The following is a 25,055-nucleotide window of genomic DNA, read 5'->3' as shown; positions in this document are numbered from 1 at the left end:
CTGAGAGGAAACTACTCCATATATCTATAATCTGCTGAGCGGAAACTGCTCCATATATCTATAATCTGCTGAGAAGAAACTGCTCCATATATCTATAATCTGCTGAGAGGAAACTGCTCCATATATCTATAATCTGCTGAGAGGTAACTACTCCATATATCTATAATCTGCTGAGCGGAAACTGCTCCATATATCTATAATCTGCTGAGAAGAAACTGCTCCATATATCTATAATCTGCTGAGAAGAAACTGCTCCATATATCTATAATCTGCTGAGAGGAAACTGCTCCATATATCTATAATCTGCTGAGAGGAAACTGCTCCATATATCTATAATCTGCTGAGAGGAAACTTCTCCATATATCTATAATCTGCTGAGAGGAAACTGCTCCATATATCTATAATCTGCTGAGCGGAAACTGCTCCATATATCTATAATCTGCTGAGAGGTAACTGCTCCATATATCTATAATCTGCTGAGAGGAAACTGCTCCATATATCTATAATCTGCTGAGTGGTAACTGCTCCATATATCTATAATCTGCTGAGAGGAAACTGTTCCATATATCTATAATCTGCTGAGAGGAAACTGCTCCATATATCTATAATCTGCTGAGAGGAAACTGCTCCATATATCTATAATCTGCTGAGAGGAAACTGCCCCATATATCTATAATCTGCTGAGCGGAAACTGCTCCATATATCTATAATCTGCTGAGAGGAAACTGCTCCATATATCTATAATCTGCTGAGCGGAAACTGCTCCATATATCTATAATCTGCTGAGAGGAAACTACTCCATATATCTATAATCTGCTGAGCGGAAACTGCTCCATATATCTATAATCTGCTGAGAGGAAACTGCTCCATATATCTATAATCTGCTGAGAGGAAACTGCTCCATATATCTATAATCTGCTGAGAGGTAACTGCTCCATATATCTATAATTTGCTGAGAGGAAACTTCTCCATATATCTATAATCTGCTGAGAGGAAACTGCTCCATATATCTATAATCTGCTGAGAGGTAACTGCTCCATATATCTATAATCTGCTGAGAGGAAACTGCTCCATATATCTATAATCTGCTGAGCGGAAACTGCTCCATATATCTATAATCTGCTGAGAGGAAACTGCTCCATATATCTATAATCTGCTGAGCGGAAACTGCTCCATATATCTATAATCTGCTGAGAGGAAACTACTCCATATATCTATAATCTGCTGAGCGGAAACTGCTCCATATATCTATAATCTGCTGAGAGGAAACTGCTCCATATATCTATAATCTGCTGAGAGGAAACTGCTCCATATATCTATAATCTGCTGAGAGGAAACTGCTCCATATATCTATAATCTGCTGAGAGGAAACTGCTCCATATATCTATAATCTGCTGAGAGGAAACTGCTCCATATATCTATAATCTGCTGAGAGGAAACTGCTCCATATATCTATAATCTGCTGAGAGGAAACTGCTCCATATATGTATTACTAGATGGTGGCCCGATTCTATCACATTGGGTATTTTAGAATATGCATGTCCACGTAGTATATTGCCCAGTCACGTAGTATATTGCCCAGCCACGTAGTATATTGCCCAGCCACGTAGTATATTGCCCAACCACGTAGTATATTGCCCAGCCACGTAGTATATTTTCCAGCCACGTAGTATATTGCCCAGCAACGTAGTATATTGCCCAACCACGTAGTATATTGCCCAGCTATGTAGTATATTGCCCAGCTACGTAGTATATTGCCCAGCCACGTAGTATATTGCCCAGCCACGTAGTATATTGCCCAGTCACGTAGTATATTGCCCATCCACGTAGTATATTGCCCATCCACGTAGTATATTGCCCATCCACGTAGTGTATTGCCCATCCACGTAGTATATTGCCCATCCACGTAGTATATTGCCCATCCACGTAGTATATTGCCCATCCACGTAGTATATTGCCCATCCACGTAGTATACAGCACAGAGCCACGTAGTATATTGCCCAGCCACGTAGTATATTGCCCAGCCACGTAGTATATTGCCCAGTCCACGCAGTATATTGCCGTCACGTAGTATATTGCCCAGCCACGTAGTATATTGCCCAGTCACGTAGTATATTGCCCAGCCACGTAGTATATTGCCCATCCATGTAGTATATTGCCCATCCACGTAGTATATTGCCCATCCACGTAGTATACAGCACAGAGCCATGTAGTATATTGCCCAGCCACGTAGTATATTGCCCAGCCACGTAGTATATTGCCCAGTCACGCAGTATATTGCCCAGTCACGTAGTATATTGCCCAGTCCACGCAGTATATTGCCCAGTCACGCAGTATATTGCCCAGTCACGTAGTATATTGCCCAGCCACGTAGTATATTGCCCAGTCATGCAGTTTATTGCCCAGCCACGTAGTATATTGCCCAGTCCACGCAGTATATTGCCCAGTCATGCAGTATATTGCCCAGTCACGTAGTATATTGCCCAGCCACGTAGTATATTGCCCAGCCACGTAGTATATTGCCCAGCCACGTAGTATATTGCCCAGCCACGTAGTATACCTCCCTGTGTCACAATATTGTATGAAATATGATATGATGTTGTAGCTTTGTCCTTCAGCTCATGCTGGGGGCTAACCCCCCCTTCTCTCTGTGGCTCTCTTTGTCTCTATGTGTTGGAATGTATGGGGTAAGAGGGTTTTATTGCCGAAAGGTATTTACGACTAGGCTCAAATCTCCCTCTAGCAGAACTATCTAGAAGTTTCCAGAAATCCATGAGAGTCCTTTGTTCCAATATGATAAGATATTGGGCTAATGAGTTAGGCTAGAAAAAAGGAAAATACATATTCTTTATGTCCAGCGACGGATCTGTTAACCGCTGTAAACATGAGCTTCTAAAGGTACCGTCACATTAAACGACGCTGCAGCGATCTAGACAACGATGCCAATCACTGCAGCGTCGCTGGAGAGCTGTCACACAGACCGCTCTCCAGCGCCCAACGATGCTGAAGTCCCCGGGTTACTAAGCGCAGGGCCGCGCTTAGTAACCCGATGTTTACCCTGGTTACTTGTAAAAGTAAAAAAAAACACCACTACATACTTACATTCCTGTCGCGTCCCCCAGTGTCAGCTTCCCTGCAATGTGTAAGCGCGCTGGCCGGAAAGCAGAGCGGTGACGTCACCGCTGTGCTCTGCTTTACGGCCGGCCGGCACTGACACTGGGGGACGCAGGGAAGCTGACGCTGAGGAACGTGACAGGAATGTAAGTATGTAGTGGTGTTTTTTTTTTACTTTTACAATGGTAACCAGGGTAAACATTGGGTTACTAAGCGCGGCCCTGCGCTTAGTAACCCGTTGTTTACCCTGGTTACCAGTGAAGACATCGCTGAATCGGCGTCATACACGCCGATTCAGCGATGTCAGTGAGTGATCCAGCGACTAAATAAAGTCCTGGACTTTCCCTAGCAACCGACGATATCACAGCAGGATCCTGATCGTTGGTCGCTGTCACGCATAACGATTTCGTTAACGATATCGTTGATACGTCACAAAAAGCAACGATATCGTTAACGATATCGTTATGTGTGACGGTACCTTAACTCCATCAGGTAAAAAAGTAGGGATTTATCTGTAATGACACATCCCACATATGACATATTTGATCTCATTAGAATGCCAATGTTAATACGAGATGAATGCTGGGTTTGTTATGACCATGACATGTTCTGTCGCGAAGTTACAAGCATTAGAGAAATTTAGGTTAAAGTTAGTTTAAACTGAGGAGGTAGGAGGGACGGAGTAAACCAGCCCCTTTCGGTGATGTCACAGGCTGCAGCTATACGTTTTTGGCCAGATCCCAGCAGTCAGTCTATATGCTGGAGCCTATGTGAGTCTGAGTTTTACCTGGGAAGCCCTGACTGCCAGTCACCATGCATTGGGACATCTGGACTGTGCATGCAGCATGGTTTTTTGCCTGATATGAACTGAGAACATGTGAGTTGTACCTTTTCTTATTTAATCCCTTTATTTTATAATTACCTTGTACATATTTTCAATTGTCTCTTACTGTAACATCTTTATATAACCGTTTATAAACACTGCCTGAAACTTTTGACGGAGTATATTATTTAATACTAGAGTCGTTCTTCATGCTCTAAAACGTACCCTAAGTCTCCTGAAGGGAATTACGCTACTGTTTTGGGTTAGCTTCGGACCCGTTTAATCGAAGCTGGTGGCAGCATATCTTGCTCTGTGCTTTTGGGTGGCGTTGTAGCGACTGCGGCGTTGATAATTATTGTTCCTGCCTGAGTGGGAGTAGTTATCGCGTCGCTGCAGCGTGCCCAATAGCCAGTACATAGCAGGCAGCCTTTCTGGCGACTAATTACCCCAGGTGCAGTACCTAATCTGACCTGAGAGTAAGGGGGCGCCAGGGAGCTGCAAGTTTCAAGGGGAACTGTAAGCGGGATATACAGTGGGGCAAAAAAGTATTTAGTCAGTCAGCAATAGTGCAAGTTCCACCACTTAAAAAGATGAGAGGCGTCTGTAATTTACATCATAGGTAGACCTCAACTATGGGAGACAAACTGAGAAAAAAAAATCCAGAAAATCACATTGTCTGATTTTTTTAACAATTTATTTGCATATTATGGTGGAAAATAAGTATTTGGTCAGAAACAAAATTTCATCTCAATACTTTGTAATATATCCTTTGTTGGCAATGACAGAGGTCAAACGTTTTCTGTAAGTCTTCACAAGGTTGCCACACACTGTTGTTGGTATGTTGGCCCATTCCTCCATGCAGATCTCCTCTAGAGCAGTGATGTTTTTGGCTTTTCGCTTGGCAACACGGACTTTCAACTCCCTCCAAAGGTTTTCTATAGGGTTGAGATCTGGAGACTGGCTAGGCCACTCCAGGACCTTGAAATGCTTCTTACGAAGCCACTCCTTCGTTGCCCTGGCGGTGTGCTTTGGATCAATGTCATGTTGAAAGACCCAGCCACGTTTCATCTTCAATGCCCTTGCTGATGGAAGGAGGTTTGCACTCAAAATCTCACGATACATGGCCCCATTCATTCTTTCATGTACCCGGATCAGTCGTCCTGGCCCCTTTGCAGAGAAACAGCCCCAAAGCATGATGTTTCCACCACCATGCTTTACAGTAGGTATGGTGTTTGATGGATGCAACTCAGTATTTTTCCTCCAAACACGACAAGTTGTGTTTCTACCAAACAGTTCCAGTTTGGTTTCATCAGACCATAGGACATTCTCCCAAAACTCCTCTGGATCATCCAAATGCTCTCTAGCAAACTTCAGACGGGCCCGGACATGTACTGGCTTAAGCAGTGGGACACGTCTGGCACTGCAGGATCTGAGTCCATGGTGGCGTAGTGTGTTACTTACGGTAGGCCTTGTTACATTGGTCCCAGCTCTCTGCAGTTCATTCACTAGGTCCCCCCGCGTGCTTCTGGGATTTTTGCTCACCGTTCTAGTGATCATTCTGACCCCACGGGGTGGGATTTTGCGTGGAGCCCCAGATCGAGGGAGATTATCAGTGGTCTTGTATGTCTTCCATTTTCTAATTATTGCTCCCACTGTTGATTTCTTCACTCCAAGCTGGTTGGCTATTGCAGATTCAGTCTTCCCAGCCTGGTGCAGGGCTACAATTTTGTTTCTGGTGTCCTTTGACAGCTCTTTGGTCTTCACCATAGTGGAGTTTGGAGTCAGACTGTTTGAGGGTGTGCACGGGTGTCTTTTTATACTGATAACAAGTTTAAACAGGTGCCATTACTACAAGTAATGAGTGGAGGAAAGAGGAGGCTCTTAAAGAAGAAGTTACAGGTCTGTTAGAGCCAGAAATCTTGATTGTTTGTTTCTGACCAAATACTTATTTTCCACCATAATATGCAAATAAAATGTTAAAAAAACAGACAATGTGATTTTCTGGACTTTTTTTTCTCAGTTTGTCTCCCATAGTTGAGGTCTACCTATGATGTAAATTACAGACGCCTCTCATCTTTTTAAGTGGTGGAACTTGCACTATTGCTGACCGACTAAATACTTTTTTGCCCCACTGTACATAAATCCCTGCAGTTTGTGGTATATTGAAGAGCAGTGGGATACCTAAAATAAGCCCCTGCTGTAAACTAAGAGGTCAATAGCCTTGTGTGTGTTTTTTTTTTCATCACATTGTTAGCAGTGGAGGGTTAACTAAGATAAGCCCCCTGCACATGTGATAGCCGTCTGTTGGCCTAAAGTCACCCCGACCCGTGACGTGGGGGTGACGGTCTCGGTGTGAATCGTGACAAATTGGTGGCAAGGCGGTGGGATATCTTAGAGCATTAGCACCTTCATGACCCAGCCTATTTTGACCTTAATGACCTGGCCGTTTTTTGCAATTCTGACCAGTGTCCCTTTATGAGGTAACTCAGGAACGCTTCAACGGATCCTAGCGGTTCTGAGACTTTTTTTTGTGACATATTGGGCTTCATGTTAGTGGTAAATTTAGGTCGATAATTTTTGCGTTTATTAGTGAAAAAAATGGAAATTTGGCTAAAATTTTGAAAATTTCGCAATTCTCAAATTTTGAATTTTTATTCTGTTAAACCAGAGAGTTATGTGACACAAAATAGTTAATAAATAACATTTCCCACATGTCTACTTTACATCAGCACAATTTTGGAAACAACATTTTTTTTTTTTTTTGCTAGGAAGTTATAAGGGTTAAAATTTGACCAGCGATTTCTCATTTTTACAACGAAATTTGCAAAACCATTTTTTTTAGGGACCACCTCACATTTGAAGTCAGTTTGAGGGGTCTATATGGCTGAAAATACCCAAAATTGACACCATTCTAAAAACTGCACCCCTCAAGGTGCACAAAACAGCATTCAAGAAGTTTATTAACCCTTCAGGTACTTCACAGCAGCAGAAGCAACATGGAAGGAAAAAATGAACATTTAACTTTTTAGTCACAAAAATGATGTTTTAGCAACAATTTTTTTTATTTTCCCAAGGGTAAAAGGAGAAATTGGACGCCAAGAGTTATAGTACAATTTGTGCTGAGTACGCCGATAACCCATATGTGGGGGGGAACTACTGTTTGAGCGCACGGCAGGGCTCGGAAGGGAAGGAGCGCCATTTGACTTTTTCAATGAAAAGTTGTCTCCAATCTTTAGCGGACACCATGTCGCGTTTGGAGAGACCCTGTGTGCCTAAACATTGGAGCTCCCCCACAAGTGACCCCATTTTGGAAACTGGACCTCCCATGGAACTAATCTAGATGCATAGTGCAAACGTTGAACCCCCAGGTGCTTCACAAATTGATCTGAAAAAATGAAAAATTACTTTTTTTTTTTACAAAAAATGTAATTTAGCCTCAATTTGTTCATTTCCACATGGGCAACAGGATAAAATGGATCCTAAAATTTATTGGGCAATTTCTCCTTAGTACACTGATACCTCACATGTGGGGGTAAATCATTGTTTGGGCAAACGTCGGGGCTCGGAAGTGAGGGAGCACCATTTTACTTTTTGAACACAAGATTGGCTGGAATCAATGGTGGCGCCATGTTGCGTTTGGAGACCCCTGATGTGCCTAAACAGTGGAAACCCCTCAATTCTACCTCCAACACTAACCCCAGCACACCCCTAACCCTAATCTCAACTGTAGCCGTAACCTTAACCACAACCCTAACCACAACACTAACCCCAACACACCCCTAACCCTATCCATTACCCTAACCACAACCCTAACCACAGCCTAATCTTAACCCTAATTCCAACCCTAACCCTAAGGCTATGTGCCCACGTTGCGGATTCGTGTGAGATTTTTCCGCACGATTTTTGAAAAATCCGCAGTTAAAAGGCACTGCGTTTTACCTGTGGTTTTACCGCGGATTTCCAGTGTTTTTTGTGCGGATTTCACCTGCGGATTCCTATTGAGGAACAGGTGTAAAACGCTGCGGAATCCGCACAAAGAATTGACATGCTGCGGAAAATACAACACAGCATTTCCGCGTGGTATTTTCCGCACCATGGGCACAGCGGATTTGGTTTTCCATAGTGTAAGACTCATGCTGGTGTGGTAGATGGAGGCAGGTATATCTCGCCCAGGTGTTTGTCCTATGTGAATTAGGCCACTCAGTATCTTCAGGGTGCTAATGGGTTAATGATTGCAGGAATAAAAGATGACCAGCTGGGTGTTTCCAGTGTCTGCCTGGGGCACACAGATTGCCTGCCTGTGTGAGACAAACGTGAGTGAAGAGCTCTGCTCAAGATCTGTGTGATGTTAGCTGGGTGGGAGAAGCCCCCCCAGTTGTTGAGATAGCAACGTATTTGTTTAGTTAGTGCCGGACAGGCTAGGATTTATTTTTATGTTTTGTTTTTTGTCTTGCTTTCACGTTAATAAATCTGACCTGAGGTCAGCCTGCTCAGAAACCTGCTGTACGCCTCAGATTCAATGCACAAACCACGTGTCCTTTGACCCCAGCAAAGGCGATCCCAGAGTGTTTTGTCACATTGTGGTGGAGAACGCGGGCATACCGTGGCACAGGCGACAGCATGGAAGACGTGGTGAAAGCCTTAGTACAGTCCACTGCCGTACAGCAGCAGGCCACTGCCACACAGCACGAAGCTAATCGCTTGATGGCCGCACAGCTGAAGGAGTTACTGGACATGACGGTTGCAGACCGCCAACTTCTCCAACAGGTGGCGCAGCGCCTGGTGAGCATGCCTGACGCTGACCCGGAAGCAGAGTCCAGAAGGATCCATGTGAGTCGATACTGGCAAAAGCTGACTGCAGAAGATGACGTCGAGGCATACCTGACAACGTTTGAGCGGACGGCGTTGAGAGAGAAGTGGCCGAAGGCACGATGGGCCGACTTGATTGCCCCGTTTCTCTCCGGCGAGGCCCAAAAAGCTTACCATGATTTGGACCCGGAGGTCGCTCAGGACTTTGAGAAACTGAAAGCTGAGATCCTGGCCCGGCTGGGTGTGACGACGGCTGTCCGGGCACAGAGGGTACATCAGTGGACATACCAGCAAGATAAACCGGCGCGGTCTCAGATGTTCGACCTGATCTACTTAACAAAGAAATGGCTGCAACCCGAGGTACTGACAATACCCGAAATAATCCAGCGGGTTGTCCTGGACAAGTACCTGAGAGTACTACCCCCAGCGCTGAAAAGGTGGGTAAGCCAAGGAAATCCCACGACAGCGGTTCAACTTGTGGAGTTGGTCGAGCGTTATTCCGTGGCAGAAGGACTTCACGACGACACCGCCAACCCCCCGTCTGTGCCTCCTCCTCGTGGAACCGGTAAGACTGTTCCAGGGTCCACGGGTGAAGGAAAATCGCTTAAAACTATGGGGGAGGAGTCCGGGACTGCTCGCACTCCGAGACCAAGAGTATTGGACGGTGGTCTCAGTAGGGGACCTGTTAGGTGTTTCCGCTGCCATGAGAAGGGTCATGTTTCTGCGAACTGTCCTGTTACCGCTGAACCCATGCAGTGCGACGTTATAGACTCTAGAAAACGCATGTCTTTGGTTACACAGCTAGTGAGTGTGAATGCGGGTCAAAATGATACAGTGAAACACCTGTGTGAATTATCTGTTGATGGGAAAAATGTTGTGGCATTACTAGACTCTGGAAGTGTGGTGACTCTGGTGAAAGCTAGTCTGGTGGCACTTCCGTCTGGTCCGTCTGACAAGTTTTCTGTGACGTGTGTGCATGGTGACACCCGCTCGTACTTAACAGCGGTCATATGGATTTCTACTCCCTATGGGTCAGTGCAGCACAAAGTGGGACTTGTTCCCGCATTGTTACAGGATGTAATCCTGGGAAGGGATTTTCCCTATTTCTGGCAGTTGTGGGAGAATCAGTTGCTCCTTCACGGTAGCTGTACCCGTGAATCTTCTCCCATGCCATCTGGAGGTCCCGAGTCCCTAGAGGAGACCCCACAGGAAGATGTTGCTGGGGAGGTTAGTGAATCTAACCTTCAGTACCCCTTCTCCGTCATGGCGGGGGAAACGGAGGAAACTGAGGAACCTCAGCGAGAGGCGGAGGCAGACAGCCATCCGGCACCCTGCCTGCCAGATTTGGGAGTCCAGGTGGATGACTTCCACAGCGAGCAAATGAAAGATCCTACCCTGACTCCGGCTAGGAAAAATGTAAAAATGATAGATGGGGTACCCGTAGAACCTGACACTAGGCTAGCGTACCCGTATATGGTTCTTGAAAATGATTTGCTCTACCAGGTAGAAAAAAAAGGGGAAGACACAGTGCAACGGTTAGTGGTACCCAAACCTTATCGGCGGAAGGTACTGGATTTGGCCCACGGACATATAATGGGGGGACATCTGGGGGTACAGAAAACCACAGAAAGGATATTGCATTGTTTTGTGTGGCCTGGAATACATTGTGATGTGCGTAACTATTGTGAGTCCTGTCCAGAGTGCCAAATCGCGGCCCCTAAATCTCAGTTCCGTAGCCCTTTGGTACCCCTTCCTATCATCGGGGTCCCTTTTGAGAGAATTGGGATGGATTTGGTTGGGCCCCTTCCCCGATCCGCACGTGGGCACCAACATATCCTCGTCATCGTGGACTATGCCACTCGTTACCCGGAAGCCGTCCCTTTGCGTAACACAGCTACCAAGACGATCGCCAAGGAATTGGTACAAGTGTTTAGTCGGGTGGGAATTCCAAAACAGATACTCACCGACCAGGGGACTCCCTTTATGTCGAGGGTAATGAAGGAGCTCTGCAGGCTCTTACAAATAGACCCGTTGCGTACGTCTGTCTATCACCCTCAAACAGATGGCCTGGTTGAGCGCTTCAACAAAACCTTAAAACAGATGCTCCGGAAGGCGATAGACAAAGATGGGAAGAACTGGGATTACTTGTTACCCTATTTGCTGTTTGCCATTAGGGAAGTTCCCCAGTCTTCCACAGGGTTTTCGCCTTTCGAACTGGTGTACGCCCGTCGTCCCCGGGGACTGCTGGACGTCGCAAAAGAAACCTGGGAAGGTCAAGTCACTCCCTTTAAAACGGTGATCGACCATGTAACACAAATGCAGGATCGTATTGCCGCTGTCATGCCCATTGTTAGGGACCATATGTTACAGGCCCAGGGAGCCCAGAGGCAAAGTTATGATAGAGGCGCTAAGGTCCGTACATTTGCACCCGGCGATAGGGTGTTGGTCCTAATCCCTACGGTGGATAGTAAATTCCTGGCGAAATGGCAGGGCCCATTTGAGGTCCGAGAAAGAGTTGGTGAAGTGAACTATAAAGTGTACCAGCCGGGTAAGAGAAAACCGGAACAGATTTATCATGTGAATCTGATAAAATCCTGGAAAGACCGCTTTGCCCTAACGGCAGATCTGCCCCGTCCGGTTTGTTCACCTACTGTACCAGAGGTGCAGGTTGCTGAGACTCTCTCAGAACGACAAAAATCTGAGGTTAAGCAATTTTTGTTACAGAACCGACAGTTTTTCTCCGAAAAACCTGGCCGGACTAAGTTGGTGAAACATGAGATTGTCACAGAGCCTGGCGTCACTGTTCATGTGAAGCCCTACCAGATTCCGGAAGCCCGCCGTGAAGCCGTCTCCGGGAAGTGATGGCAATGTTGGACTTAGGAGTCATTGAGGAGTCACACAGCGCCTGGTCCAGTCCAATTGTGTTGATACCTAAACCGGATGGCTCCATCTGGTTTTGTAATGACTTTAGGAAACTGAATGCAGTTTCTAAATTTGATGCGTACCCTATGCCCCGGGTCGATGAGTTGGTAAAGCCCGATACATTACGACCCTGGATTTAACAAAGGGGCACTGGCAGATTCCTCTGGCCGAGGCGGCCAGAGAGAAGACGGCATTTGCTACACCGGAAGGTCTGTTCCAGTATGTCTATATGCCGTTTGGACTTCACGGAGCTCCCGCAACGTTCCAGAGATTGATGGATCGAGTCTTGAGGCCTCACAGACAGTACGCTTCTGCCTACCTGGATGACATCGTAATTTACAGCATGGACTGGGAAACTCATCTCCAGAAGGTACAAGCGGTGATTGATGACCTGCGAGATGCAGGTTTAACGGCAAACCCCAAGAAATGCCACATCGGGCTTGAAGAAGCCCGATACTTGGGCTACGTGATTGGCCGAGGAGTGGTTAAACCCCAGATCGATAAAATACAGGCAATTCAGGGCTGGCCACAACCAGTGAACAAGAAACAAGTGCAGGCTTTCCTGGGGATTGCCAGCTATTATCGCCGGTTCATACCCAATTTTGCAGCCATGGCTACTCCCTTGACGGATCTTACCAAGGGGAAGGGTTCCGTCATGGTAAAATGGACCTCAGCTGCTGAAGAGGCCTTCCACAGCCTGAAACGGGCTTTGTGCTCTCAGCCCGTACTAGTGACTCCTGATTTCAGCAGCGAGTTTGTGGTACAAACTGATGCCTCTGATACTGGTGTCGGAGCTGTACTTTCCCAGGTGAGGGACGGAGTCGAACACCCGGTCCTCTATCTCAGTCGGAAACTGAATGTACATGAGCAGAGGTATGCGGTGGTTGAAAAAGAGTGCCTAGCCATTAAATGGGCTCTCGACTCCCTCAAGTATTGCCTGGCTGGTAGGAAATTTAGGCTGGTCACAGACCATGCCCCTCTCAAGTGGATGCACCTCCACAAGGACCGTAATAGTCGGGTAACCCGGTGGTTCCTTGCCCTGCAGGCTTACTCTTTTACGGTGGAGCACCGACCTGGGGTGCAGATGGGGGAACGCCGATGCCCTATCCCGAGTGCACTGTTTCAAAAGTGTTCTTGCTCGACCGGAGTAGTCTGAGCAAGGGGGGGGGGATATGTAAGACTCATGCTGGTGTGGTAGTTGGAGGCAGATATATCTCGCCCAGGTGTTTGTCCTATGTGAATTAGGCCACTCAGTATCTTCAGGGTGCTAATGGGTTAATGATTGCAGGAATAAAAGATGACCAGCTGGGTGTTTCCAGTGTCTGCCTGGGGCACACAGATTGCCTGCCTGTGTGAGACAAACGTGAGTGAAGAGCTCTGCTCAAGATCTGTGTGATGTTAGCTGGGTGGGAGAAGCCCCCCCAGTTGTTGAGATAGCAACGTATTTGTTTAGTTAGTGCCGGACAGGCTAGGATTTATTTTTATGTTTTGTTTTTTGTGTTGCTTTCACGTTAATAAATCTGACCTGAGGTCAGCCTGCTCAGAAACCTGCTGTACGCCTCAGATTCAATGCACAAACCACGTGTCCTTTGACCCCAGCAAAGGCGATCCCAGAGTGTTTTGTCACAATAGGTTTACATGGTACTGTAAACCTGATGGAACACTGCTACGAATTCGCAGCGGCCAATTCGCTGCGGATCTGCACCGTGTGCAAATACCCTAACCCTAGTTCTAACTGTAGTGGAAAATAAAAAAATTTAAATTTTTTTTGACTATATTCATTGTGTTTAGTATTGATTATCATTACTTTTGGATCGCCCCTCGTACACACGGCCTTCAAAAAATAAGTCCTCACCCGGCCCAGATCCAGAATAATGGAGATGATGCGGGTCTCGGAAAATGACAACATTTCTTTTTTCACCACTTAAATAAAAACTAACCTAGACATGTTTGGTGTCTATGAACTGGTAATGACCTGGAGAATCATAATGTCAGGTCAGTTTTAGTATTTAGTGAACGTAGCAAAAAAGCCAAACCAAAAATAAGTGTGGGATTGTGTTTTTGCAATTTCACCGCATTTGGAATTTCTTTTACCATTTTACAGTACATGATATGGTAAAATCAATGGTGTCATTCAAAAGGACAACTCGTCCCACAAAAAACAAGCCCTCACATGGCCATACTGATGGAAAAATAAAAAAGTTATGGCTCTGGGAAGGAAAGCAGAAAATGGAAAAACAATATTGGAAATAGCCCTGGTCCTTAAGTGGTTAAAGATCTGTTAGGTGACAAACTTCATTTGTCCAGTGGCTCCAGTGCTATTTGTGAAGCCTATGGAGCGGTCAAAGAAACCTCTTCGAAGGTCTCGAATCTCTTTCCATAGGAGAAGCCGCTGGTTCTTGGTCGGAGCATCGGTAGAAGTGATTCCAGATGGGTGACATGGTCCCGTCCTCCCAGATGGGTCACATAGTCCCGTCCTCCCAGATGGGTCACATGGTCCCGTCCTCCCACGCTCCTGTCGGCCTTTAGCTTTTGGCGGAGTGGTATTGTTCGGCCTTAGTTTCCCTTTCATTGGTCGTTTCCCATGTGATGACAGAATGTGAAGGTAGAATTAGACCTCCTGATAATGTGATTGTCGTACAGCCACCATGACGGCTGCATTATTTTCCTTCTGAAGCCTGATGTCCATTATGTTATTTTGGCCACACATTCTCCGATTCTCGAGCTTCCTGTCTCCGTTGTCTGCCCTCCAGCACAGCCTGCTGTCTGGGTCCTCACTGCCCCACTGTCCTCCTGCCTGCTGGGTGCGAGTGTCCGCGGTGATCTGCAGCTTGGTGGATCCACCTTCTCAGGACAGCACTAAGACTTGGGAGCGGGCAATCCCATGTGCTGCTGGTGGACTTATCACAACCGAATAATCCAATGTCATCAGGATTTTACACCCACAACTAATGGCATAATGCTGAGGAAATCCTCACATGCTAATGAGCTGCACCTGCGGGGGGCGGGTGTTATGAAAGGTAATTCAGTACCACAATGGACCTATAGGTCAGCGCACATACAGTGACCTGGCAATAACCCAAAAAACAAGAACGAGCTCTGAGACGTGGGAACTCTGTTGACCGCAATCCCTAATCCTCTCCAACCACACTTAAGGCAGCCGTGGATTGCGCCTAACGCTCCCTATGCAACTCGGCACGGCCTGAGAAACTAGCTAGCCTGAAGATAGAAAATAAGCCTACCTTGCCTCAGAGAAATACCCCAAAGGAAAAGGCAGCCCCCACATATAATGACTGTGAGTTAAGATGAAAAGACAAACGTAGAGATGAAATAGATTTAGCAAAGTGAGGCCCAACTTTCTGAACAGAGCGAGGTTAGGAAAGGTAACTTTGCGGTCAACACAAAACCCTACAAAAACCACGCAAAGGGGGCAAAAAGACCCTCCGTACCGAACTAACGGCACGGAGGTACACCCTCTGCGTCCCAAAGCTTCCAGCAAGCAGAAAAAAACAAATTGACAAGCTGGACAGAAAAAAACAGCAAACAAATAGCAAAGAGGAACTTAGCTATGCAGAGCAGCAGGCCACAGGAACGATCCAGGAGGAAACAGGTCCAATACTAGAACATTGACTGGAGGCCAGGATCAAAGCACTAGGTAGAGTTAAATAGAACAGCACCTAACGACTTCACCACATCACCTGAGGGAGGAAACTCAGAAGCCGCAGTACCACTTTCCTCCACCAACGGAAGCTCACAGAGAGAATCAACTGAAGTACCACTTGTGACCACAGGAGGGAGCTCTGCCGCTTTGCCGCCTCCCACCTGCTGCCTGCATCATGTCTCTTACTGACAGGTCAGGGAAACATGAACGACCTAGAGGAAGGAGGAGGAGCCAGAGCAGTCAGGGCAGACCCCGCCCACTGCACATGCATCTCATTAGCATATCATTTCAGTTATGGAGTTTGCTAAAAATGAGAAACTGACTATAAATGGTATAGTCTCTAACTGGGTCGCTGTGACCAGTGGGGTACCGCAGGGGTCAGTATTGGGACCTGTTCTCTTCAACATATTCATTAATGATCTGGTAGAAGGTTTACACAGTAAAATATCGATATTTGCAGATGATACAAAACTATGTAAAGCAGTTAATACAAGAGAAGATAGTATTCTGCTACAGATGGATCTGGATAAGTTGGAAACTTGGGCTGAAAGGTGGCAGATGAGGTTTAACAATGATAAATGTAAGGTTATACACATGGGAAGAGGGAATCAATATCACCATTACACACTGAACGGGAAACCACTGGGTAAATCTGACAGGGAGAAGGACTTGGGGATCCTAGTTAATGATAAACTTACCTGGAGCAGCCAGTGCCAGGCAGCAGCTGCCAAGGCAAACAGGATCATGGGGTGCATTAAAAGAGGTCTGGATACACATGATGAGAGCATTATACTGCCTCTGTACAAATCCCTAGTTAGACCGCACATGGAGTACTGTGTCCAGTTTTGGGCACCGGTGCTCAGGAAGGATATAATGGAACTAGAGAGAGTACAAAGGAGGGCAACAAAATTAATAAAGGGGATGGGAGAACTACAATACCCAGATAGATTAGCGAAATTAGGATTATTTAGTCTAGAAAAAAGACGACTGAGGGGCGATCTAATAACCATGTATAAGTATATAAGGGGACAATACAAATATCTCGCTGAGGATCTGTTTATACCAAGGAAGGTGACGGGCACAAGGGGGCATTCTTTGCGTCTGGAGGAGAGAAGGTTTTTCCACCAACATAGAAGAGGATTCTTTACTGTTAGGGCAGTGAGAATCTGGAATTGCTTGCCTGAGGAGGTGGTGATGGCGAACTCAGTCGAGGGGTTCAAGAGAGGCCTGGATGTCTTCCTGGAGCAGAACAATATTGTATCATACAATTATTAGGTTCTGTAGAAGGACGTAGATCTGGGTATTTATTATGATGGAATATAGGCTGAACTGGATGGACAAATGTCTTTTTTCGGCCTTACTAACTATGTTACTATGTTACTATGTTACTATGTATTTCTGCAGTAAAATAAAGAAATTAATCAGCGATAAAGCAGCTTTATATAAATGTGATTAGTCGGGTATAAAATGCTGATGGCGGCTTCTCTCTACCACTGTCTGTCCATACAGGATTACACAATAGTGAGGAAGACGTCGGGCGACTGTGAGACCCCCATCATCCACCACCACGAGCCTGGACAACGGAGCTGGAAACCCACCGCAATACCTCCCCCGCACTCTCCATCCCACGAGGAGAAGATCCTACAGCTCACCAACAAGATGACCGAGCTGCTGACCGGAGAGGTGACTGCTGGGAGATTACACTGGAGGATTCTGGGGGATGAGAGGAGACTGCTGGGAGATTATACAGTGTACACTGGAGGATTCTGGGTGATGAGAGGAGACTGCTGGGAGATTGTACAGTGTACACTGGAGGATTCTGGGTGATGAGGAGACTGCTGGGAGATTATACAATATACACTGGAGGATTCTGGGTGATGAGGGGAGAGGAGACTGCTGGGAGATTATACAGTATACACTGGAGGATTCTGGGTGATTAGGAGACTTCTGGGAGATTGTACAGTATACACTGGAGGATTCTGGGTGATGAGAGGAGACGGGAGATTATACAGTGTACCTGTTATAATGACAGGTGTTATGAAGGCAATCCAGAAACACAGTGTGCTTAGCGATCAGAGCGCACACAGTGATCTGACAAATACCAAAAAATACAAGAACGAGCTCTGAGACGTGGAAACTCTGTAGACTGCACACCTGATCCTATCCTAAACACAACTAAAAGCGGCTGTGGATTGCGCCTAACAACTACCTAGGCAACTCGGCACAGCCTAAGAAACTAGCTAGCCTGAAGATAGAAAAATAGGCCTGACTTGCCCCAGAGAAATTCCCCAAAGGAAAAGGCAGCCCCCCACATATAATGACTGTGAGTAAGATGAAAAGACAAAACGTAGGGATGAAATAGATTCAGCAAAGCGGGGCCCGATATTCTAGGACAGAGCGAGGACAGTAAAGCGAACTTTGCAGTCTACAAAAAACCCTAAAGCAAAACCACGCAAAGGGGGCAAAAAAAAAACCACCGTGCCGAACTAACGGCACGGCGGTACACCCTTTGCGTCTCAGAGCTTCCAGCAAAACAAAAGACAAGCTGGACAGAAAAAAAGCAACAAAAAAGCAAAAGCACTTAGCTATACAGAGCAGCAGGTCACAGGAACAATCAGGAGAAGCTCAGATCCAACACTGGAACATTGACAAGGAGCAAGGATAGCAGCATCAGGCGGAGTTAAGTAATGAAGCAGTTAACGAGCTCACCAGAACACCTGAGGGAGGAAGCTCAGAAGCTGCAGTACCACTTGTGACCACAGGAGTGAATTCAGCCACAGAATTCACAACAGTACACCGGAGGATTCTGGGTGAAGAGAGGAGACTGCTGGGAGATTATACAGTATACACTGGAGGATTCTGGGTGATAAGAGGAGACTGCTGGGAGATTATACAGTATACACTGGAGGATTCTGGGTGATGAGAGGAGACTGCTGGGAGATTATACAGTGTACACTGGAGGATTCTGGGTGATAAGAGGAGACTGCTGGGAGATTATACAGTATACACTGGAGGATTCTGGGTGATGAGAGGAGACTGCTGGGAGATTATACAGTGTACACTGGAGGATTCTGGGTGATGGGAGGAGACTGCGGGGAGATTACACTGGAGGATTCTGGGTGATGAGAGGAGACTGCTGGGAGATTATACAGTGTACACTGGAGGATTCTGGGTGATGAGAGGAGACTGCTGGGAGATTATACAGTGTACCTTGGAGTATTCTGGGTGATGAGAGGAGACTGCTGGGAGATTATACAGTGTACACTGGAGGATTCTGGGTAATGGGAGGAGACTGCTGGGAGATTATACAGTATACACTGGAGGATTCTGGGTGATGAGAGGAGACTGCTGGGATATTATACAGTATACACTGGAGGATTCTGGGTGATGAGAGGAGACTGCTGGGAGATTATACAGTATACACTGGAGGATTCTGGGTGATGAGAGGAGACTGCTGGGAGATTATACAGTATACACTGGAGGATTCTGGGTGATGAGAGGAGGCTGCTGGGAGATTATACAGTGTACACTGGAGGATTCTGGGTGATGAGAGGAGACTGCTGGGAGATTATACAGTGTACACTGGAGGATTCTGGGTGATGAGAGGAGACTGCTGGGAGATTATACAGTGTACCCTAGAGGATTCTGGGTGATGAGAGGAGACTGCTGGGAGATTATACAGTGTACACTGGAGGATTCTGGGTGATGAGAGGAGACTGCTGGGAGATTATACAGTGTACCCTGGAGGATTCTGGGTGATGAGAGGAGACTGCTGGGAGATTATACAGTATACACTGGAGGATTCTGGGTGATGAGAGGAGAGGAGACTGCTGGGAGATTATACAGTATACACTGGAGGATTCTGGGTGATGAGAGGAGACTGCTGGGAGATTATACAGTGTACACTGGAGGATTCTGGGTGATGAGAGGAGACTGCTGGGAGATTATACAGTATACACTGGAGGATTCTGGGTGATGAGAGGAGACTGCTGGGAGATTATACAGTATACCCTGGAGGATTGTGGGTGATGGGAGGAGACTGCGGGGAGATTACACTGTAGGATTCTGTGTGATGAGAGGAGACTGCTGGGAGATTATACAGTGTACACTGGAGGATTCTGGGTGATGAGAGGAGACTGCTGGGAGATTATACAGTATACACTGGAGGATTCTGGGTGATGAGAGGAGACTGCTGGGAGATTATACAGTGTACACTGGAGGATTCTGGGTGATGAGAGGAGACTGCTGGGAGATTATACAGTATACACTGGAGGATTCTGGGTGATGAGAGGAGAGGAGACTGCTGGGAGATTATACAGTATACACTGGAGGATTCTGGGTGATGAGAGGAGAGGAGACTGCTGGGAGATTATACAGTGTACACTGGAGGATTCTGGGTGATGAGAGGAGACTGCTGGGAGATTATACAGTATACCCTGGAGGATTCTGGGTGATGAGAGGAGACTGCTGGGAGATTATACAGTGTACACTGGAGGATTCTGGGTGATGAGAGGAGACTGCTGGGAGATTATACAGTATACCCTGGAGGATTCTGGGTGATGGGAGGAGACTGCGGGGAGATTACACTGGAGGATTCTGGGTGATGAGAGGAGACTGCGGGGAGATTATACAGTATACCCTGGAGGATTCTGGGTGATGGGAGGAGACTGCGGGGAGATTACACTGGAGGATTCTGGGTGATGAGAGGAGACTGCTGGGAGATTATACAGTATACCCTGGAGGATTCTGGGTGATGAGAGGAGACTGCTGGGAGATTATACAGTATACACTGGAGGATTCTGGGTGATGAGAGGAGACTGCTGGGAGATTATACAGTATACACTGGAGGATTCTGGGTGATGGGAGGTGACTGCTGGGAGATTATACAGTGTACACTGGAGGATTCTGGGTAATGAGGAGACTGCTGGGAGATTATACAGTATACACTGGAGGATTCTGGGTGATGGGAGGAGACTGCTGGGAGATTATACAGTGTACACTGGAGGATTCTGGGTAATGAGGAGACTGCTGGGAGATTATACAGTATACACTGGAGGATTCTGGGTGATGAGAGGAGACTGCTGGGAGATTACAGTATACACTGGAGGATTCTCGGTGATGAGAGGAGACTGCTGGGAGATTATACAGTATACACTGGAGGATTCTGGGTGATGAGGAGACTGCTGGGAGATTATACAGTATACACTGGAGGATTCTGGGTGATGAGAGGAGACTGCTGGGAGATTACAGTATACACTGGAGGATTCTCGGTGATGAGAGGAGACTGCTGGGAGATTATACAGTATACACTGGAGGATTCTGGGTGGTGAGAGGAGACTGCTGGGAGATTATACAGTATACACTGGAGGATTCTGCGTGATGAGGAGACTGCTGGGAGATTATACAGTATATACTGGAGGATTCTGGGTGATGAGGAGAGGAGACTGCTGGGAGATTATACAGTATATACTGGAGGATTCTGGGTGATGAGGAGAGGAGACTGCTGGGAGATTATACAGTATACACTGGAGGATTCCGGGTGATGAGAGGAGACTGCTGGGAGATTATACAGTATACACTGGAGGATTCTGGGTGATGAGAGGAGACTGCTGGGAGATTATACAGTATACACTGGAGGATTCTGAGTGATGAGAGGAGACTGCTGGGAGATAATACAGTGTACACTGGAGGATTCTGGGTGATGAGAGGAGACTGCTGGGAGATTATACAGTATACACTGGAGGATTCTGGGTGGTGAGAGGAGACTGCTGGGAGATTATACAGTATACACTGGAGGATTCTGGGTGATGAGAGGAGACTGCTGGGAGATTATACAGTATACACTGGAGGATTCTGGGTGATGAGAGGAGACTGCTGGGAGATTATACAGTATACACTGGAGGATTCTGGGTGATGAGAGGAGACTGCTGGGAGATTATACAGTATACACTGGAGGATTCTGGGTGATGAGAGGAGACTGCTGGGAGATTATACAGTATACACTGGAGGATTCTGGGTGATGAGAGGAGACTGCTGGGAGATTATACAGTATACACTGGAGGATTCTGGGTGATGAGATGAGACTGCTGGGAGATTATACAGTACACACTGGAGGATTCTGGGTAATGAGAGGAGACTGCTGGGAGATTACAGTATACACTGGAGGATTCTGGGTGATGAGAGGAGACTGCTGGGAGATTATACAGTATACACTGGAGGATTCTGGGTAATGAGAGGAGACTGCTGGGAGATTACAGTATACACTGGAGGATTCTGGGTGATGGGAGGAGACTGCTGGGAGATTATACAGTGTACACTGGAGGATTCTGGGTGATGGGAGGAGACTGCTGGGAGATTATACAGTATACACTGGAGGATTCTGGGTGATGAGAGGAGACTGCTGGGAGATTATACAGTATACACTGGAGGATTCTGGGTGATGAGAGGAGACTGCTGGGAGATTATACAGTATACACTGGAGGATTCTGGGTGATGAGAGGAGACTGCTGGGAGATTATACAGTACACACTGGAGGATTCTGGGTAATGAGAGGAGACTGCTGGGAGATTACAGTATACACTGGAGGATTCTGGGTGATGAGAGGAGACTGCTGGGAGATTATACAGTATACACTGGAGGATTCTGGGTGATGGGAGGAGACTGCTGGGAGATTATACAGTATACACTGGAGGATTCTGGGTGGTGAGAGGAGACTGCTGGGATATTATACAGTATACACTGGAGGATTCTGGGTGATGAGAGGAGACTGCTGGGAGATTATACAGTATACACTGGAGGATTCTGGGTAATGAGAGGAGACTGCTGGGAGATTACAGTATACACTGGAGGATTCTGGGTGATGAGAGGAGACTGCTGGGAGATTATACAGTATACACTGGAGGATTCTGGGTGATGGGAGGAGACTGCTGGGAGATTATACAGTGTACACTGGAGGATTCTGGGTGAGGAGAGGAGACTGCTGGGAGATTACACTGGAGGATTCTGGGTGATGGGAGGAGACTGCGGGGAGATTACACTGGAGGATTCTGGGTGATGAGAGGAGACTGCGGGGAGATTATACAGTATACACTGGAGGATTCTGGGTGATGAGAGGAGACTGCTGGGAGATTATACAGTGTACACTGGAGGATTCTGGGTGATGAGAGGAGACTGCTGGGAGATTATACAGTATATACTGGAGCATTCTGGGTGATGAGGAGACTGCTGGGAGATTATACAGTGTACACTGGAGGATTCTGGGTGATGAGAGGAGACTGCTGGGAGATTATACAGTATACACTGGAGGATTCTGGGTGATGAGAGGAGACTGCTGGGAGATTATACAGTATACAGTGGAGGATTCTGGGTGATGAGAGGAGACTGCTGGGAGATTATACAGTGTACACTGGAGGATTCTGGGTGGTGAGAGGAGACTGCTGGGAGATTATACAGTATACAATGGAGGATTCTGGGTGATGAGGAGACTGCTGGGAGATTATACAGTATACACTGGAGGATACTGGGTGATGAGAGGAGACTGCTGGGAGATTATACAGTATACACTGGAGGATTGTGGGTGATGAGGAGACTGCTGGGAGATTATACAGTATACACTGGAGGATTCTGGGTGATGAGAGGAGACTGCTGGGCGATTATACAGTATACACTGGAGGATTCTGGGTGAGGAGAGGAGACTGCTGGGAGATTACACTGGAGGATTCTGGGTGATGGGAGGGGACTGCTGGGAGATTATACAGTATACACTGGAGGATTCTGGGTGATGAGAGGAGACTGCTGGGAGATTATACAGTATATACTGGAGGATTCTGGGTGAGGAGAGGAGACTGCTGGGAGATTATACAGTATACACTGGAGGATTCTGGGTGATGAGAGGAGACTGCTGGGAGATTATACAGTGTACACTGGAGGATTCTGGGTGATGGGAGGAGACTGCTGGGAGATTATACAGTGTAAACTGGAGGATTCTGGGTGATGGGAGGAGACTGCGGGGAGATTACACTGAAGGATTCTGGGTGATGAGAGGAGACTGCGGGGAGATTATACAGTATACACTGGAGGATTCTGGGTGATGGGAGGAGAGGAGACTGCTGGGAGATTATACAGTATACACTGGAGGATTCTGGGTGATGGGAGGAGAGGAGACTGCTGGGAGATTATACAGTATACACTGGAGGATTCTGGGTGAGGAGAGGAGACTGCTGGGAGATTACACTGGAGGATTCTGGGTGATGGGAGGAGACTGCTGGGAGATTATACAGTATACACTGGAGGATTCTGGGTGATGAGAGGAGACTGCTGGGAGATTATACAGTATATACTGGAGGATTCTGGGTGAGGAGAGGAGACTGCTGGGAGATTACACTGGAGGATTCTGGGTGATGGGAGGAGACTGCTGGGAGATTATACAGTATACACTGGAGGATTCTGGGTGATGAGAGGAGACTGCTGGGAGATTATACAGTATATACTGGAGGATTCTGGGTGAGGAGAGGAGACTGCTGGGAGATTATACAGTATACACTGGAGGATTCTGGGTGATGAGAGGAGACTGCTGGGAGATTATACAGTGTACACTGGAGGATTCTGGGTGATGGGAGGAGACTGCGGGGAGATTACACTGAAGGATTCTGGGTGATGAGAGGAGACTGCGGGGAGATTATACAGTATACACTGGAGGATTCTGGGTGATGAGAGGAGACTGCTGGGAGATTATACAGTGTACACTGGAGGATTCTGGGTGATGAGAGGAGACTGCTGGGAGATTATACAGTATACACTGGAGGATTCTGGGTGAGGAGAGGAGACTGCTGGGAGATTACACTGGAGGATTCTGGGTGATGGGAGGAGACTGCTGGGAGATTATACAGTATACACTGGAGGATTCTGGGTGATGAGAGGAGACTGTTGGGAGATTATACAGTATACACTGGAGGATTCTGGGTGATGGGAGGAGACTGCTGGGAGATTATACAGTATACACTGGAGGATTCTGGGTGAGGAGAGGAGACTGGTGGGAGATTACACTGGAGGATTCTGGGTGATGAGAGGAGACTGCTGGGAGATTATACAGTATACACTGGAGGATTCTGGGTGATGAGAGGAGACTGCGGGGAGATTATACAGTATACACTGGAGGATTCTGGGTGATGAGAGGAGACTGCAGGGAGATTATACAGTATACACTGGAGGATTCTGGGTGATGAGGAGACTGCTGGGAGATTATACAGTATACACTGGAGGATTCTGGGTGATGAGAGGAGACTGCTGGGAGATTATACAGTGTACACTGGAGGATTCTGGGTGATGAGAGGAGACTGCTGGGAGATTATACAGTATACACTGGAGGATTCTGGGTGATGGGAGGAGACTGCTGGGAGATTATACAGTGTACACTGGAGGATTCTGGGTGATGAGAAGAGACTGCTGGGAGATTATACAGTATACACTGGAGGATTCTGGGTGATGGGAGGAGACTGCTGGGAGATTATACAGTGTACACTGGAGGATTCTGGGTGAGGAGAGGAGACTGCTGGGAGATTACACTGGAGGATTCTCGGTGATGGGAGGAGACTGCGGGGAGATTACACTGGAGGATTCTGGGTGATGAGAGGAGACTGCTGGGAGATTATACAGTATACACTGGAGGATTCTGGGTGATGAGAGGAGACTGCTGGGAGATTATACAGTGTACACTGGAGGATTCTG

General features: G+C 46.9%; 1 pseudogene; it reads left to right on the top strand.

Annotated features, from left to right (window-relative positions):
- Window positions 1-25,055, top strand: part of LOC138638942 (zinc finger protein 585A-like) — a 132,504-nt pseudogene that overhangs the window by 36,500 nt on the left and 70,949 nt on the right.

This window comes from Ranitomeya imitator, chromosome 5, assembly GCF_032444005.1.
Source record: "Ranitomeya imitator isolate aRanImi1 chromosome 5, aRanImi1.pri, whole genome shotgun sequence".
In the NCBI taxonomy this organism is placed as follows: Eukaryota; Metazoa; Chordata; class Amphibia; order Anura; family Dendrobatidae; genus Ranitomeya; species Ranitomeya imitator.
Note: the sequence above shows the minus strand (reverse complement) of the source record. Positions and strands in the feature narration are given on the sequence as shown.